The 17,886-nt window shown below is 40.8% G+C and overlaps 1 long non-coding RNA gene across 1 annotated transcript in view; it reads right to left on the bottom strand.

Moving 5' to 3' along the window:
* LOC134285753 (uncharacterized) overlaps window positions 1-17,886 on the bottom strand; it is a 232,177-nt gene that overhangs the window by 166,887 nt on the left and 47,404 nt on the right. The window lies entirely within an intron of this gene.

Below are 17,886 nucleotides of genomic sequence, written 5' to 3' on the forward strand. Positions count from 1 at the left end.
CAAGAACCTTCTTACTCCATAGAAATCCTCGAACGAATATCGGGAATACCATCCGAAGGAATCCAGCAACTGGGAATTTCCCAGGAGAAATCCAAGCGCAATCTGGAAGAAGTCCCTGGGGGAACTCCTGGAGAAGCTCAAATGAGAATCTAATCATCAAATATTCCTGACGCAACCCACCGAAAGGATTCCTAGAGAAATTAAAAAGAAAATCAGGACAAAACCAGTAAAGGAAATCGCTCAAGAAATCCTCAAATATATATCCGGAGGAATACCAAGAAGAATGCCGAAAAAAATCCTTAAGAAAATTCCAGGAGAAATGTCTAAATGAAAAATGAAATCCCCAAATAAATCCTTGTAGAATTCCCTAAACAATCAGAGAAATGTTAGGGGATCGACTGTGATTGGTATTATGCTAGCGGGGGCTTTCGGCTTCCAGTCTCTATGTAATCATAAACGGATATTGGTTCAACACCTGACGTTTCGGTCACATATATTGTGCCTTTGAAGATTTGAAAAAGTGCGCCAACCAACGAACTCAACCACTGAAGTGAAGACGTGCGACTATGTTTAAAACATACATAACCTCACGAGTAAACGGAGGGATTGTATCTATCCTTTGAAAAAGGCACAATATATGTGACCGAAACGTCAGGTGTTGAACCAATATCCGTTTATGATTACATAGAGACTGGAAGCCGAAAAACCCCCGCTAGCACAATCAGAGAAATCCATGAAAGAATTCCGGTAAAGATCTTTTTAAGAATCACGGAGAAACCTCTGAATGAATCCCAGAAGAAATTCCTGAAGGAATCATTAAAGCAATTTCTGGAGGAATCCCCAGAAAAAAAAGCAATGTAGGCATCCAGAGAGGAATCCCTGGAGGAATTCTGGAAATAATCCCAAAAAAAATCCGGGAAAGAGTCTCTAAAGAAATCACAAGAGACATCTCTGAGGGAATCTCCAAAAGGATCTTTGAAAAGATCACTGATAGAATAATTAAAAGAAACTGGGGAAGAATCTCGAGGGAATACTAAGATAAATTCCAAAAGAATGCCCGGGATAAATAATGAAAAAATCAAGGAATATATTTCTAAAACAATCCTTGAAATGATCGAGGGAGAATCCTAATAGGAGTTTCTAAATCAATTTGAGAAGGAACAGCTAAAAGTATGCCAGTTGTGATTCTGAGGAGAAATCTCTAAAACAAACCCATCAGAATCGTTTGAGAATATCTCTGAATGAATTTTGTGACTCATAATAAGAAAACTTTGAGAAATCAATCAAAACACCTCGACAGAAAATCAAGAACGATTGCTGAGAGATATCCTTGAAAAAAAAGCCCGGGCAAAACTCCCAACTGAATCCCAGAAGAAAATCCCGGAAGAATTCTGGACGAATCCCTGATGCTATCTCTGGAAAAATCCGTGAAATCAATGAGTCAATGTAAATAAATTAATGAATCCGGGAGGAACCGATGAAAGAATATAATAATAAATCCCTGATGGAATGTCGGGGAAGATGGCTGAAAGAATCCAGGATGAATTCCTTGCAGGAATCCTGGCAAAAATCAATGGAGGAAAATCGGGAGAAATTGCAAACAGAATTCTGGAAAAAAAATCCTGGAGTAACCCTTGACAGAATCTTGACAGAAGAAGCCGAAAGAATCTTAAAAGAAATTCCCAAAAAAACTTGAAAGGATCAATTGAACAATGCTGAAAATATGAAGAAGTCCATAAACAAATCACGGGAGAAATCAATGTATGAATTTCTGGAAAAAATCACCGAAAAAATCCAGGGTGAAATCCTTGGAGAAATCCTTGACGGAAAATTAGAAGGAATTTGTAAGAAAATCCCGGAGAAAACCCCCAACGGAATCAATTAAGGAATCCCGAAAAAAAAATCTCCTAAGGAATATCACTGAAAATAAACACGAAGTATTCCTTTATTCATGCCGGGAAGAATACCTGAAAGCATACCGAAAGGAGTCCCAGAAGAAATCCTTCAATGAATCTCTGAAAATCCTCGAAAAAATCTCTGAAAGAATCTCTAATTGAATTGTGGGGGTAATGTCTTAAAAGAACCAGGGAAAATTTAATGACGAAATCCAGTGAGGTATCAATGAAGACATCTCTAAGGGATTTACAAGTTAAAATCAAGAAAAAGTCCTGAAAAAATCATTAAGATTTAAGATAATTCCCCTCGAAAGTACTGTGCACTGTGTAATAAATAGGACACTAGGTGGATATGGGTTAAGCTTGTTACAAGTGAGCAAGAACAAAATGCACATCACATTCACGATAAATGTTTACTTCCTGAGACATTTGTTTTTCTGATGTAATGTGTAACTGGGAAAGCGATTTCTTTAGAAATTATTTCAATTATTCGTCCAGATTTCTTCTTTCTTATTTTTTTTGGATTTTTTCATTAACTTCTCTTTGACTTTTTCAAGCTCCCTTCATATGATCCCTGAAATCATAATTACACTGGCCCCTTTATAAGATATCAAAATATTTCCTCCAGGACTTCCTACCAAGAAATCCTCCAAGAGTTCTTCCAAGGACTCCACTAGGAATAACTCTAGGAATTCTTCCACAAAAAAATCTGGATAAACTTCACCAGATATTCCTGGTAATATTTTTGGATGATTTTGTCTTGAACTATAAAATACTTCCTGAAAGAATTCTTGGGAAAGTCGAGGAAATCTTCCAGAGAAACGTCTATGTGAATTCCTGGAGTAACTTCAGAGACGTTTTATAGCGTTTCAGGACGTTTCGGGACGTTCTCAGACTAGTTTCACACAGGTTTCATGGGTGTTTCATAGGCGTTTCAAATCGTTTCAGGAGGTTTCAAAGGGATTTTTGGGGGATGCAGAGGATCGCAGGTGAGTTTCACATAGATTTCATAGAGGTTTCAGATGCGTTTCAAGGTGGTTCAGTTCATTTCAAGAGGTTTCAGAGAGGTTTTAGCGGCCTACAGAGGCTCTTGGCTGAATTTCACGGAGGTTTCATGGTGAATTTTAGGGGCGTTTCAAAGCATTTCAAGAAGTTTCAATGTGTTTCAGGGCGTTTCTGAAGCGTTTTGGGGGGCCTTTGACTCTCTCGAGTGAGTTTCATGGAGGTTTCTGGGAACTTTCAGAGGCGTTTCAATGCACTTAAGAGCGATTCAGGAGGTTTCAAAAGTTCAGAGCTAAAGCTTAATTTATGCACAAATTTCCCTCTTTTTATGCCTCTTTTAATTTATGCACATTTTTAATTTATGCACTCCTAGTCATGTGCATGAAAAGAGGTTCCAGTGTATTATGGATGAAATTTATGCACGAATAGTCTCATGCAACTGTGTGCTGTCAAGTGGAGAACTCATCATCTGTTTGAGGAGCCCTAAGAGCTCCCTTGAGTTCTTCGGATCTACCAACGTAATTTGTAGTTTCTAAGGGCTTAACGACTAAGCTTCATACTCACACAGCCTCAGAATTATGTTTTGACATACTCGTACACCAAAGTGTACTAAAAGGCTATATGTTCAGTCAAAACACGAATTTTCGATAGAAGGCTCGATGGATCAAGCCACATATACCAATCAACTCAGTTCGACGAATTGAAATGATGTCTGTATGTGTGTATGTATGTATGTATGTCTGTGCGCAAAATAAGTTCGCTCACTTTTGAGGCACTTCGCATTGGTCGATTTTTCGGAGTATAGCTCGAATCGAACCGGAATTTTACTGCATGGTTTGCTATTAAAATGGTCATGATCGGTCAAGGCGTTCCGGAGTTATGGCCATTTCAGTGATCCGGACCAGCATCGGTAAAACTGAGCCAAGCCCCATCATGGGACACATCAAACTGCGAGATTTTTGTAGGCTTCAGCATGGTTTACGAATCTTGTGTGGAAACCAACACTGGATACCAAAAATTCCACGATGTCAAGGGGCTCTCAGGTGAACTTCACGGAGGTTTCATGGGTGTTTTGAGAGTCGTTTCAAAGCGTTTTAAAGCGTTTCAAGGCATTTCAGGGTGTTTCAGGTGGTTTAAAAGGGCTGTTAGGGGGCTTCAGGTATTTTTTTTATGGATTCATGGTGGTTTCAGAGGCGTTTCAAAACGTTAGCAGATCAGATGGTCAGGTGTCAGCCGCTCTTGGAGGAAGAGCAACTGACGAAAAATTGCAAGTTCCATGGCTGGGATCGAACCCATGACCATCCACTTATGAAGTGAACGTGTAGCCACTACGCTACGGGCCCCGGCATGCGGGAGAGGGGTTGAAAATTCCCATTTTTAGCGAGACGTACTAAATGGATGCCCCCTTAAGATAGAACCTGTGGCTGTGCGAGTATGAACCTCATTCGTAATGTTCTTAGATACAACTAGTAGCTCTCGTAAAATCAATGAGCATTACACAATTAAGGAAGCTCTAGGGGACCATTAAAAAATCATAGAACTCACCATTTTAAAAACCCCCTAATTAATCCACCTAGCGGTGATGGCTCCTTTCTCGTGCCTTCGAAAACTCAAGTAGCATGTTGATGAATATTGCACTTTCTTACATTTAACGAAAATCATGACACCAGAAATCATATCGTTTGTCTGGCTTTTGATGGATGGTCGAACCTTAAACTCTTAAAAAAGCCACAATCTTTAATATTCAGGCGCCATTTTGGATTTAATTCCGCCATCATGGATATTCTGGTTGTAACTTTGGACTCCAAACTTCTTCCCCATACCAGATATACCCATATTGAAAGGTTCTAGAAGTGCCTCAATCTCCATTATATAGCCGCCATTTTGGATATTCCGGTCGCTATTTTTGAACTTTTTTTCCTCACATCAAATATACCCAGATTTAATGATTTTAGATCCTAAACCCCATTTCATGATTTTAGATCCTTAACTCCAATTTAGCCATATTGAATTATGAGACGCCATTTGGATATTTTGGTTGACAGTTGTGAACTCCGGGCATCTTCCCCACACCAAATATACTCATATTGCATGGTTTTGGAGCCAAAAACACCATTAAACAGCCACCATTTTAAGTTTGGAGCCGCCATCTTGAATATTAGGCTGCCATCTTGAATTTTGGGCCGACATCGTGGAATTTCTGGTATCCAGTGTTGGTTTCCAAACAAAATTCGTAAACCATGCTGAAGCCTACAAAAACCTCCGCAGTTTGATGTATCCCATGACGGGGCTTGGCTCAGTTCTACCGATGCTGGTCCGGATCACTGAAATTGCAATAACTCCGGAACGCCTTGACCGATCATGACCATTTTTAATAGCAAACCATGCGGTAAAATTCCGGTTCGATTCGAGCTATACTCCGAAAAAACGACCAATGGGAAGTGCCTCAAAAGTGAGCGAACTTATTTTGCGCACAGACATACATACATACATACACACATACAGACATCATCTCAATTAATCGAACTGAGTTGATTGGTATATGTGACTTGACCCTCCGAGCATTCAATCGAAAATTCGTGTTTTGACTGAACATATAGTCTTTTAGTACACTTTGGTGTACGAGAAAGTCAAAACATAGTTCTGAGGCTATGTGAGTATGAACCTTAGTCGTTAATCCCTTAGAGACTACAAATTACGTTGGTAGATCCGAAGAACTCAAGGGAGCTGTTGGAGCTACGCAAACAGATGATGAGTTCTTCACTTGACAGCACACAGTTGCATGAGACTATTCGTGCATAAATTTCAGTCATAATACTCCAATAGATCGCTGATTATGCTAGTAGAACAGATGGCTGAAACTCCAGGAAGTTCTCGGATACTCTAAACTCTACTTTCGCATAACCAACTTTATCACTAATCTTAAGTACTCAAACTGTTCTGAACATAATCAAATTCCATTTAGGTAACGTTACCCTCCAGTTAGCCTAGTGGTTAAGGCTATGGATCGCCAATCCAGAGACGGCGGGTTCGGCTCCCATTCTGGTTGAGAAAATTTTCTCGACTCCCTGGCCATAGTGTATCATTATACTTGCCTCACAATAAGAAATTCATTCAATGCATGGCAGGCAAAGAAAAGCCCTTCAATTAATAACTGTGAAAGTGCTCATAGAACACTAAGTTGAAGCGAGGCAGACCAAGTCCCAGTTACCCTAATGGAGGGACCTAAAAAGATTTTACCTAAATGGATGTTTGGGAGAAGAAATATTTTTGGAAGAGTTTCTGGATTGAAGAGTTCTGAAAGAATCCCCTGAGGATCTGCTGGATGAACTCTCGACATAATTTCTAGAAGAATCTTCTAAATAAATTCCCAGAGTTACATTTTGGAACAATCTTGAGAGAACTTCTCAAAAAAATGTTTGAAAATTTTTTTGAATAAATGCAATACGGCGGAGACATTATTGAAAATTCCAGAATTTCTGGATGATTTTCCACAACTCATTACTAAGTCTTAGGTTTTGGTAATTTTTTGAATAACTAATAACAAAACCATTAATGCGGAATTGATCGATCGAAGAGTGTCATATAAACGAAATAACGAACCATCAATAAAAGGCGCCTGTTCCCTAGAGCGTAAACACGTTAACAATTGTAAAGGATGCTCGCAACAAACAACAAATCCGCCATCACCGGCAAGCTATTCTCCTCGGTGCGATGCGCATAATTTGAATTTTCACGCCCTCCTCCTCCCCACAGGGATCCCCATCTGAAATAAATGGAAAATGTTATAATAATGGAAGCGTGAAAAATAAATGAATCCATCCGAAAACTAATGCGAGGCGTTATTTTGGGCACCGTCATCGCGCCGCGCCGTCGCTTGATGTTGATGTTTGGCGCAGCAAACGTGTGGATGGACCCAGAAATAGCCGAGTAGGTACCTAAAGTATGAAGCAAACGACCCGTAGTCGGGAGCGCAATGATCACGCATAGCATAGTTTTGTTATTTTGTCGGCGGCCCGGGCGTCGAGAGCAATCTACATAACTTTTCAGCTTCATTAATTACCTTTTCGCCGGCTTTTGTACAACCTTTCCCGGTACTTTCTTTTGTGTATGGCTGGCTGACTAGCTGTGGATGGCGGTTGTTGCTGTTGTCAGGAGGAGCCAAAGCCAAAAGTCTCTAGGGTTAGTAGCGTACAGCACGCAAAGCACCACGTAAACGGTTTTCCAACATTTAAGAATGTCTTAATTGAAACGACGTACGTCGCGTCGGTAGGTACTTGGAACAATGTGTTCCTTTGTGCTAAACAGTTGCTAATTACCAACGCTCAGAGTTAAGCGAAATGGAACGGAATTCTGAGGATTTTTCAAGGAAACAGATTTCTAGGGGAAATGTTTTGGCAGAGCATTTTTGGAGGTTCATTAGACTGAGGATTTCATCGGTTTTGATTCAATTTTTGTTCTACTTTTTCTCATCGCCTTTCTTTGTTCTTTGTTCTGATATTCAGACAATTTTCAGCAGACTACTCTAATGATCCACACATCACAAACGCTTCTCGAAATCCGGTGGGAGTAGATCTCTAACGCAAACAAGCTCCAACGGCCAACACGACCTCTTCCGACCATTAATGGTCATATCAGGTCGGTGAAGAACTCCATATGTAGCCCAAGTCAGGAGAAGAGAAACATCACTTTCTCCCTGTAGGTTTGCGAAAGTTCCACTCTACAAACCGGTTATCCCATTTTCTGCTGAGCTGAGCACCCAATTTTGACACAAGGATTCCTGTCGTCATCGTTTGCGTTAGGGGGATTCAGTCCATTTGGGTTCACCAACAGCCCACCCGAGAGCAAACTTTAATTTCCCAACACACGTGTGTCATCTCGAATGGTAGCAGCCGGAAGGAGGCACGGCACACAGGAAGCCACCACCAGCCACACTTCATTTGCCCTTTAGCAGTTCCGCCCACCATCGCCGCCTCAGACTCATATATCACTCATACGAAGCTGCTATTTGGGAGGAACCAACAGAAGATGAATTGTCTTTTATCCTCGAGCAGGTGCGGTGCACTTTATGGGCATTCGGAGATCTCTCGGAAGGGTCGCTCCGTTCGTTTGTGTCTCTATGGCTTCCAGAAATAACTACGTTGGATAGATGCAGTTAAGTTTCTCTGGGCAAAGCTTGGCAGTATACCTAGCTGTGAGCCCTGTGATGGGATGTAAATGGCATCCGAAAAGGATGACATACTGATCCAAACGAAAGAGCAGTTTTTGGAAGCTGTTGGATAGTGGGACTTTATTGGGTTAAAATCTGCCCACTGCACTGGTAAGGAGTTGGGGAAAAACTTCAATCTAATATGGGTAGAAAAGATTGCGTCAGTCCAACCATCCGTGATGGAGATCTGCAATCTCTTAGAGTACATACTACGGCAGTCCACAAAGGCCCACAGAGGATCATTGAACATCACCACGGAGTACCACGAAGTATCACGGAGTGCCAGGAAGCACTTCGTAGTACGCAGGACCATGACCAATCATGAAGTATCAAGGAGTGTCATGGAGGACCATGACGTGCTACGGCCACGGAGTACTACGGAATACTATGCAATATCGCGGAGTATTATGGATTACCATAAAGAACCATAGAGTACCATTGAAAACCATGGAGTACCACAGAATAGTCTGCAATACCACAAAGTATAATGAAGTACCATAAAGCACTACGGTGTGTCATGCAAGACCATGAAGTGCCATGGAGTACCATAGAGTACTATGGACTATCCCAAGTATCATCGGGTACCACGGCGTACTACAAAATCATAGAGTATCATAGAGTACCATGAAGTGCTACGGAGTACCATGGAGCACCACAAAATAACATTGAGTATCATGATGTATCAGAAAGTACCAAGGCGAAGCATGGAGTTTCATAAACTAAAGAGCAATAGATGGCAATGGACATTACGAATTACCATTAAGCACCAAGTAGCACCAAGGAATAGCACCATCACCAATCATTATCCTGTGGTACACTGGAACCTCAATTTATGCACATGGCTGGGGTTGCATAAATTAAAAATGTGCATAATTTAAAATATGCATAAAAAGAGGGAAATTTGTGCATAAATTAAGTTTGGGCTTTAATGAGGAAATCCAGATCGCGAGAACAGGTCTTGCTTCTGGGTATTCAAGGTGGGGCTGAAGGGGTTTCCAGAAAGTTCCCAGATAGCCTAAAAATGGGGGTTCCAAGAGGCTTTAGGGGCGTTTCAGGGGGATATTTCAGGTGATTTGAGGTGTCTTTTAAGGGCGTTTGAAAGCATTGTAGTGGCGTTTCAAGCAGTTTTCAGGTGCGTTTCAGGGGGTTAACGCTCCTAAAATACTGGGAAACCCTCAAAAACTCCTTCGTAGAGCTTCCGTAACGCCTCCGAATCTCACCGAATATGCTCTGAAACTTGCTGAAATGCCTACAAAATCCCCCTAAAACACCCTTGGACCCCATGTAACGCACCTGAGACGATCAGAAACCTTCGAAAACTTCTCTGTAACGCTTCCGTGACGCCTTCGGATCCTGCCGAAAATGCTCTAAAACTTCTTGAACTGCCTCCAAAGTCCTGCTAAAACCCCCTTAAACTCCATGTAGCGCACCTGAGACGCTCAGAAACCCTTGAAAATTCCTCCGTAACGCTTGCGTAACGCCTCCGAATCCCACCGAAAATTCTCTGAAACTTCCTGGAATGCCTCGAAAATCCCCCTGAAATCCTCTCGGACCCAATGTAATGCATCTTAACCCCCAAAAACGCCTCCGAATCCCTCTAAACCCCACTCGGATCCCATGTGAGACGCTCGAAAACCCTCGAAAATGTACCTGTAACGCCTCCATAACCCTCTGAAATACTTCTGAGATTGCCAGGTATCCCCCTGAAACCCTTGAAACGCCCCTGAGATCTCCTGGTACCCCCCCCCCCCCTGAAATCCCTTTTGATCCCCTGAAGCGCCCCTGTAACCTCCCTCTTCTCTCCTATAAACGCCCCTGGCCGCCGATGGTTAGCGTCGAAAATCCTTTGAAACTCTCTGCAATGCTTTCGAAAACCCTTCCCCTTCAGACCCCCGAAAACTCCCCTGAGGTCTCCTGGAACCCCGCGGAAACCCCTTGGGACCCCCTGAAACTCACCTGCGAGCTTAGTTTCCTCCTAGTTCCCTATAAACACCCCTTGGTCGCCGTTGCAATAGTGACCGTCATTAATAAATATGCACAATATTCGTTCTGAGTAGCTCTCCCTCTTTTTAAGCAGGGCATAAAAAAGGTGTATAAATGAAAAGTGCATAAAAACTTGCATAAATTGAGGTTTTAGTGTACTATGGAATACCAAGGAGTACTCATGGTACTCTTAAGTACTATGGATTTTACGAAGTACCATGAATTTCAAAGAACAATTATTTTTAAATATAATATAAAAAGCTCGAAAAATGTTTAGTAAGAAGTCCAAGAGACATTTTAAACGATACCCTAGAACCTCTTTCTGTACAATTGACTGGGGGTGCATCAATTTGAAAGGGGAATTTCGAGCATAAATCATGTCAGAGCTTCAATGTGGAAACTAAGTTCACGAGACCAGGTCATGCATCTGGGCATTTCAGATGGGACCGAGGGGGTTTCCAGGAAGTTTCTAGAGAGTCCAAAAATCGGGAGTTTCAAGGGGCTTCATGGAAGTTTAAGGGGATTTCAGTAGTCTTAAGAGCCTGATAAGGGCGTTCAGGGGTATTGCAAATGGATTTCAGAAGCGTTTCAACAGTATGAAGCACCCCAGAGACCCCCCTGAACTCCCTTGAAACCCCGTAAGACCCCACGGAACCCCCCTGAAACCTCTTAAAAGTCTTCTGAAATTCTTCAGGGACCCCCTAGATCCTAGAACGTCACTGAGACCCCCTGAAGCGCTCTTGATACTCCTGGAACCCCATGAGACGCTTCAAACGAGTTCAACGTATAATTTTCTACTATCTAATATTTACTAATTTTGGGATATCTACAGTGTTGCCGACTGACCGTCGGCTACCTATTCGAACACCCATTCTCTCGCTCATTTAATTTATATAGATATGAGTATTTACAGGGTTGGTTGGCCACTTTGCTGAAAAGATTGTGGCTATCTCCAACAACCCCTAAGACGTCTTGAAGCACCCCTGGAACCCCTGAACTCTCCAGAGATGGTCATGAGACTCCCTGAAACGCCTTTGAGTCCTTCTGTTACCCCTGAAACTCCCTTTGAAACGCTTTGAAGTCCTCCTGAAACGACCCTTTAGCACCTCTGAGTCCTCCAGGTATCCAATGCGACGAAATTAAATTCCCTGAGGCCCTCTGGTACCCCTCATGCAACCTAAGATCCTCCGAAATGCCCTGAGACCATCTGAAACTCCTCTGAAGCCTCCTGAGATCTCTTGTAGTGCCCCATGCAGCCCCCTGGAACACCCCTGAGAATCTAGAAACTCCTAAAAACGCCCCTGGTTCTCCTTGTTGACCCTTGGAACCTCTGAACTCTCCAGAGACGATCATGAGACTCCCTGAAATGCCTTAAAGACCTTCTGGTACCCCTAAAACCCCGTGGCACTCCCTTAAAAATGCTTTGAAGTCCTCCTGAAACGACCCTTTAGCACCTCTGAGGCCTCTCGGTATCCAATGCGACTAAATTAAATTCCCTGAGGCCCTCTGGTACCCCTAATGCTCCCTAAGATCCTTCGAAATGCCCCGAGACCATCTGAAACTCCCCTGGAGCCTCCTGAGATCTCTGGAACACCCCTAAGAACCTAGAAACTCCTTAAGACGCCCCTGGGTGTCCCTATTGACCCTTGAAATCTCTGATCTCTCCAGAGACGACCCCAAGATCGGGAATGGGAACACTCACTTGCAAGGAGTTACACTTACTTGCTTTTTTCTCAGCTCAGAAGCATGTTATCGAAAAACAGTCCTCCATCTTTTAACTTGTAACTTTTTCCAAAAAATTGTCGAACAGAGCAAGGGCCGCCAACGCATAACAAAGTTGTGAGAGAGCTATGAAGGCAACTCTCAACGAGGTGAATATAAATTACACTTACTTTGTGGAGAGTCGCTTCCATAGCTGTGTTACAATTTGGTATGCGTGTGCGACCCTTGCTCTAGTGACCAAACTTCTGAGCTGAGTGAATAGCAAATGGGTGTTCCCATCCCTGCCGAAGACCCCCTTGAAACGCCTTTGAATCGGACGTCGTTTAAACTGTCTTTCGAAATTACCCAAAATGTTTTGATGCTTGTGAAATGAAACGATAATAAGTAACATTGCTTTTGCCAAGAAACTAGAGATCGTTAAAAACTTCACGAATATATAAACTTTTTACAACTCATTACCTTTTTGACACTGCCGTGAGCCTACCCAAATTTCAGTCTTCCATCAGTTGTTTCCATCATTTTCTTTTTTTTTTTTGTAAGGAAACGATCACCTATTTTGATACTTCTGATGAATACACCCAAACCTTGTTTTACGTCCACTATTGGCTTAGCGAAATAAAATTCTACTGCCAAAATAATAATCAAAATAGACATTTTTATATTTTTGTACACTTCTCCTAATCACGGAGATGTTATAAAAAATATAAAAATGTTGAGATTGCTTATTGTCTTGGCGGTAGAATTTTTTGTTGCTTAGCCAAGCATGGACGTAAAAAAAGGACGAGGTGTATCATCAATCTCACCAAGTTGAGGGTGATGAGATCGTGCAGCAATAAACAGGATCATTTTGGCAGGTATGGCGTTCAGTCTTTGGAGGAATAAATCATCCGTTTTTGAGTTATTCCTCCAAAGACTGAACGCCATACCTTCCAACATAATCATCAACAATCGAAATTCAAAGAAAGGTAAAAGGTGGTAAACGGGATCTTTATAAATATAAATATCCATGATTTTCTTCGGCAAATTCTTCAGTAACTTATTTGGAAATATTTTCGGCAATTCGTATGAAAATATGTTTTGTAATTTGTTTGAAAATTCCTTCGACAGATTCTGTAGTATTTTTTTTTTATTTTTGGCAAATCCTATATATTTCTTTCGGATATTTCTTTGGAAGCTTATATAATAATAATTTTAGCATTTATTTTTTTTCAAATTCCTTAGGGAATCATTTTGGTTATGTATGGAAATTCCTATGGAAAATCATTCGTTAATTCCTTCACAATTTCGTAGGAAAGCGTTTTGGCAATTCCTTCAGCATTTTCCATGGGATTTTCTGCAGTAATTATTTATAAAAGTCTTTCGACCCTTTTTTGAGGATTTCAATAGTAGTTCTTTTGAAGTTTCTTAAGAAATACTATAAGTTGATTCTATGAGATATCTGCGTGCATTTTTTTTTAATTTCCCATTTTTTCGCTTCCCATGTTCGTTTGTTAAAACTATTTCGGAATTTTCTCTTAAACTTTGGTCGATATATTTTTTGAAACCCTTTCGGAAATTTCTTTCGGAATTTGCTATGCGTTTTTTAGAAATCTCATGAGTAATTCACTTTCAATTTCCTTGATAGTTTCAGCAGAGAATTTATTTTGTTATGCCTTTGGCCATTCGTATCGTCGTTTCGAGACCAGACTAAGAAGCTTCTCCAAGAACATCTCCAGGAATTCCTCTGCTAATTTCGAAAAATAAAGCTACACTTGAAATTCCTCCATGTACTCAACCGAGGGCTCCTGTAAGATTTACCTTTAAAAGTTCTAAAAATTATTTCCTTGTAGTTAGGAGATAATAAAAAATACGAATATCTTTCTATTCCTCCAGAAATTGCCTTGAAAACTAGTTCAGGTGTTCCTTGAGAATTCTTGCAGGACTCCCTTTGAGAATTATTTGTGCAAATTGTGATTCTATTCTGCGAGTGTAATAGTTCCTTCACGAATTCACCCACAAATCCTTAAGAAATTCTTTCAGGAGTTGCTCTGGAAATAAGCGGTCCCACCGGGAGTTTCTCAGAGTATTGTTTTAGGAGTTTTCCCAGAATTCGTTCAAGAACTCCATCGCAGTCCAAAGTTCCTCCAGTTGTTGATCTGGAAAATACCCGAAGATTTTTTTCCTGCAATTTATAAGGAGTTCGATAAGAGTTCCCAGGTAACAATTTGATGCTGCACAAACGTTTCTCCAACTATTTTAAATCAGCCTTCATTTGAACAAAAGCTGAGCACAAGAGGTACAATCTTTTATTCAGCTAATAAACATCTAATTTTGGTGATTTTATTCAAACTTTAGCTGATTTGAGGTTCATTGAAAGGCTGATTTAAGGCTTAATATGCGTTTAATCAGTTATCAATAAATTAATCTGTGGGAAAACTGGAAATTGAACTTGAACCTCCTGATTTATAGTTCACCTTGGCACCTACATCACACACAATTGTATATATATCCTCGAAAATTACTTGTTGTGTCTGAATAGTCAAGAATATAAGATGAACTAAGTCTGTATTGAGACTGAAGAAGCGATGTGGGCTTCACGAAAACAATGCTTGGGTCAGCTGTCAAAAATTATTTGATTAAAAGTTGAACAACAGATGATTATGTTTTAAAGCTGGTTACCCAGATGAATAATATTCTATTCAACTTGATATTCAGCCATTTATGTATTGCTGATTAAAGAGGTTGAACAAGCCACACTTCAGACCAATATTCAGCTGTCATTGTGTTCAGCCATTGACACCATTAACCAGCTATTGTTCAGCTAATAATCTCACTGTCCAGCATTTATTGTTACTATGGAAGATGCTCAGAGATTTTTCCGGAAGTTCCTCCGGAGATTTTTTTGTAGTTCTTCCAGATTTTTTTTTTCAGAAAATCCACCTAGAACTTTTTCAAAAACTTCCACTGGATTTTTTTCAAAAATTTTTCCAAGCATTCTTCGAGTAGTTGTTTAAGAAATTCTTCCAGAAGTTTCTCTGGGCAATCTCCCTGCAAAACCTTCGGGAATTCTTCTCTGGGAGCTTATGTCGAAACTATTCCAAGAGTTGTTCTAAAAGTTTCCCCAGGAATTGCTTCAGCAATTGATCCTTACAGTTGCTTAGGGAATTTCACCAAGAGTTCTGTATGGAAACCTACCTGGGGTTTCGACGAGAGTACTTACAAGAAGGAACGTTTCGATGGAAATTCTACCAAGAATTTCGGTGTAAGGAAGTTTTTCATAGTTCCGACCAGAATATCCAACAAACATTTTTACTGTACAATAGTGGAACAAGCCACTGTTAAGCAAACTATAGCTTAAGAAACTGTTATTCAGATAAGTTTCTAGAAGAATTCCCGAAACTCATAAGAGAATCTTTGAAAGAATTTTAAACGGTTCTCTAATAATAGTTCACGGAGGAACTTCTGGTAAAATTCTTGGAGGAACTTTGGAATTATCAGAGAAACTTCTGGAAGAATACCTGAGGAAAATTTCCGAAAAAAAAATCCTTAGGTACTTTTAAAAGAAATTTCGGAAGTATCTTTTGAAAAATTCCTGGAAAAACTACAATTTTGTACAATTTTGAGAGAAGTTGCTAGGATAATTTCAAAAGATGCACGAGATTATACATCTGGAAAAATTATGGTATGACCTGATGGAAAGCATCAAGGACAAACTCCTGGAATCCCCCAAGCAATTCCTAGCTTAATTTTGTGAGGAAATCTCGGAAAATTCTCGAAGGAACCCCTAGCTAAATTTTCAAAAAAAAAAACTTCATGGTACAATTCCTAAAAAATGTGGTGGAGATCCTGGAGGAAACTCTGAAGACTTGCCAAAGAAGCTTTGGGAAGAATTCCTGATCTTCTTGTAGAATTTCCGGAATCCCGGCGGAAATCTTAGAACTGGAGGAATTCATAGATGATTTTCAAGAGAAAATACTAGAGAAATAACTGCTGTAACATCTAGAAGATAGATGTTTGCGTAGGAGCTCTCAAACCCCCGTGAAGCTCTCAGCAGAATTCCAGGTGAACTCTTAAAGGCTTCTAGAATGGAAATCGTAAAAAATCTCCGCATTCCTAGAGAAATTCCCGATAAAACTTCTTGTTAAATTTTCTGCGAAATTCCAGCTACTAATCCTACAGAAACTCCTTTGAAAATCACGTGGAACTTCTGGAGAAATTCGCGGCAAAATAACTGTGGGAGTTTTCAGTAAATCTCAGAGAGTTATTCCCATCAAAACTCTTGGTTTAATCGTCTTGAGGAGTTCCATGTGAAACCAGATGATAACTCGAAGAAGAAAGGTTCCCGGTGTTTCCGGTGTAACTCCCGGTTGTATTTTCGAAGGAACTCCTGAGAGAATTCCCAATGAAATTCCTTGAGTATTCAGAGATAGTTTCAGCTTTGCAGTCTTGTTTTATTGGAACAAACTATGTAATTTTGTCCGACAAGTAATTTTCCCTGAAGAAGACACCGAACGTGGTGTCGAAACGTCGGACCAAATTTAATAGTTTGTTCCAATAAAACAACTATCTCTGATCTCCAATCACAGTCGAAACCAGCATAAGATTCCTAGAGTAATTTACTGCAACATTCCTAGAGTTTCACATCATGCAGGAAATCCTAGTAAAATTCTTGTTGCAAGAATTCCCAGAGAAACATTCCATCAGCAGGGTTTCCAGATTATTTTTTGCCTTTCTCGTACACCGAAGTGTACTCATATAGCTTGTTCACTCAAAAAACGAATTTTCGATAGAAGGCTCGTAGGGATCAAGTCGCATATACCAATCAACTTAGTTTTACAAATTGAGATGATGTCTGTATGTGTGTGTGTGTATGTATGTATGTCTGTGCGCTAAAAAAGTTCACCCACTTTTAAGACATTTCACATCAGCCGATTTTTCGGATTATAGCTCAAATCGAACCGGAATTTTACCACATAGTTTGCTATTCAAAATGGTCCCGATCGAGCAAGGCGTTCCGGAGTTATGACTATTTCAGTGATCCAGACCAGCACCGGTATAATTGGCCGTACACAATACTGAACCAAGCCCCATCATGCGGCATATCAAACTGTGACGATTTTTGTTACCTTTAGCATGGTTGACGAATTTTGTGCAGAAATCAACACTGGAGACCTGAAACTCCACGATGTCGGCCCAAAATTTAAAATGGTAGATAGCAAGATAGCAATCTTAAAGCCAAGATGGCGACTCCAGATTCAAGATGCGGCTATTCAATGTTTGTTTTAGACTTCAAAATCATGCATTAAGGTGTCGATTACGATTCTGCCATTCAATATTCGTTTCAATCTCACAATGCGCTTCAACCTACACGGTACGAAAAGTCTTGTCTCTTCAATGAAGCAAAGGTACACACAATCACTATCGTGCCTCTCTAGAACAACAACCCAACGCAACGCCCTGGCCATCAACGTCAACCCCCAAGAGAGGAAACTCGGTAGGAAATGAAACTGCCAGCCGGGAATTTCCCGAACGCCCCCTTCCTAACGCATACCTGTACCTGAATTCCGTTTTACCACTAGTTCCTATATGTATCCGCAGTCATGATGAATGTTTACCGAATGCTACCTCCGCATTAGAGCCATACGGATAGGTACGATAAGGCCGAGAGCAGAGGGAAATGAACTCCAAATCTAAATCTCGCTACTTCAGGCCTCTTCTGCTGGATCGAACTAGATGGAGATCTGGCTGGCGTACTCGCTCATCGTGAGCTTCAAGTGGCACATCGTGACTGGCAAAAAAAAAAACGTTCTGTCGGACCACCCGGCAAGCCAGCAGATTCGCCCGTCAGCTAATTTTGGCGCACGGGCGCGGTGGTTTGTGTTTTTCGGCGGAAAGAGCTTCATCCGGTTCGATCAGCCGGTAAATTTGGGGCAAACACTCGATTTGGCTGTGCCGGTAAGGCAACTCACTTGCAGTGTGGTTGAATCGATCCGAATATTGGATTTTTATTTAATTGGAAACAATGTATGGGCAAAAAAACAAAATTGCCATGCATGCATGGATTTCTAGACAAGAACTCCTAGAAATCTCTCTGTT

This window comes from Aedes albopictus, chromosome 1, assembly GCF_035046485.1.
Source record: "Aedes albopictus strain Foshan chromosome 1, AalbF5, whole genome shotgun sequence".
Lineage (NCBI taxonomy): Eukaryota > Metazoa > Arthropoda > Insecta > Diptera > Culicidae > Aedes > Aedes albopictus.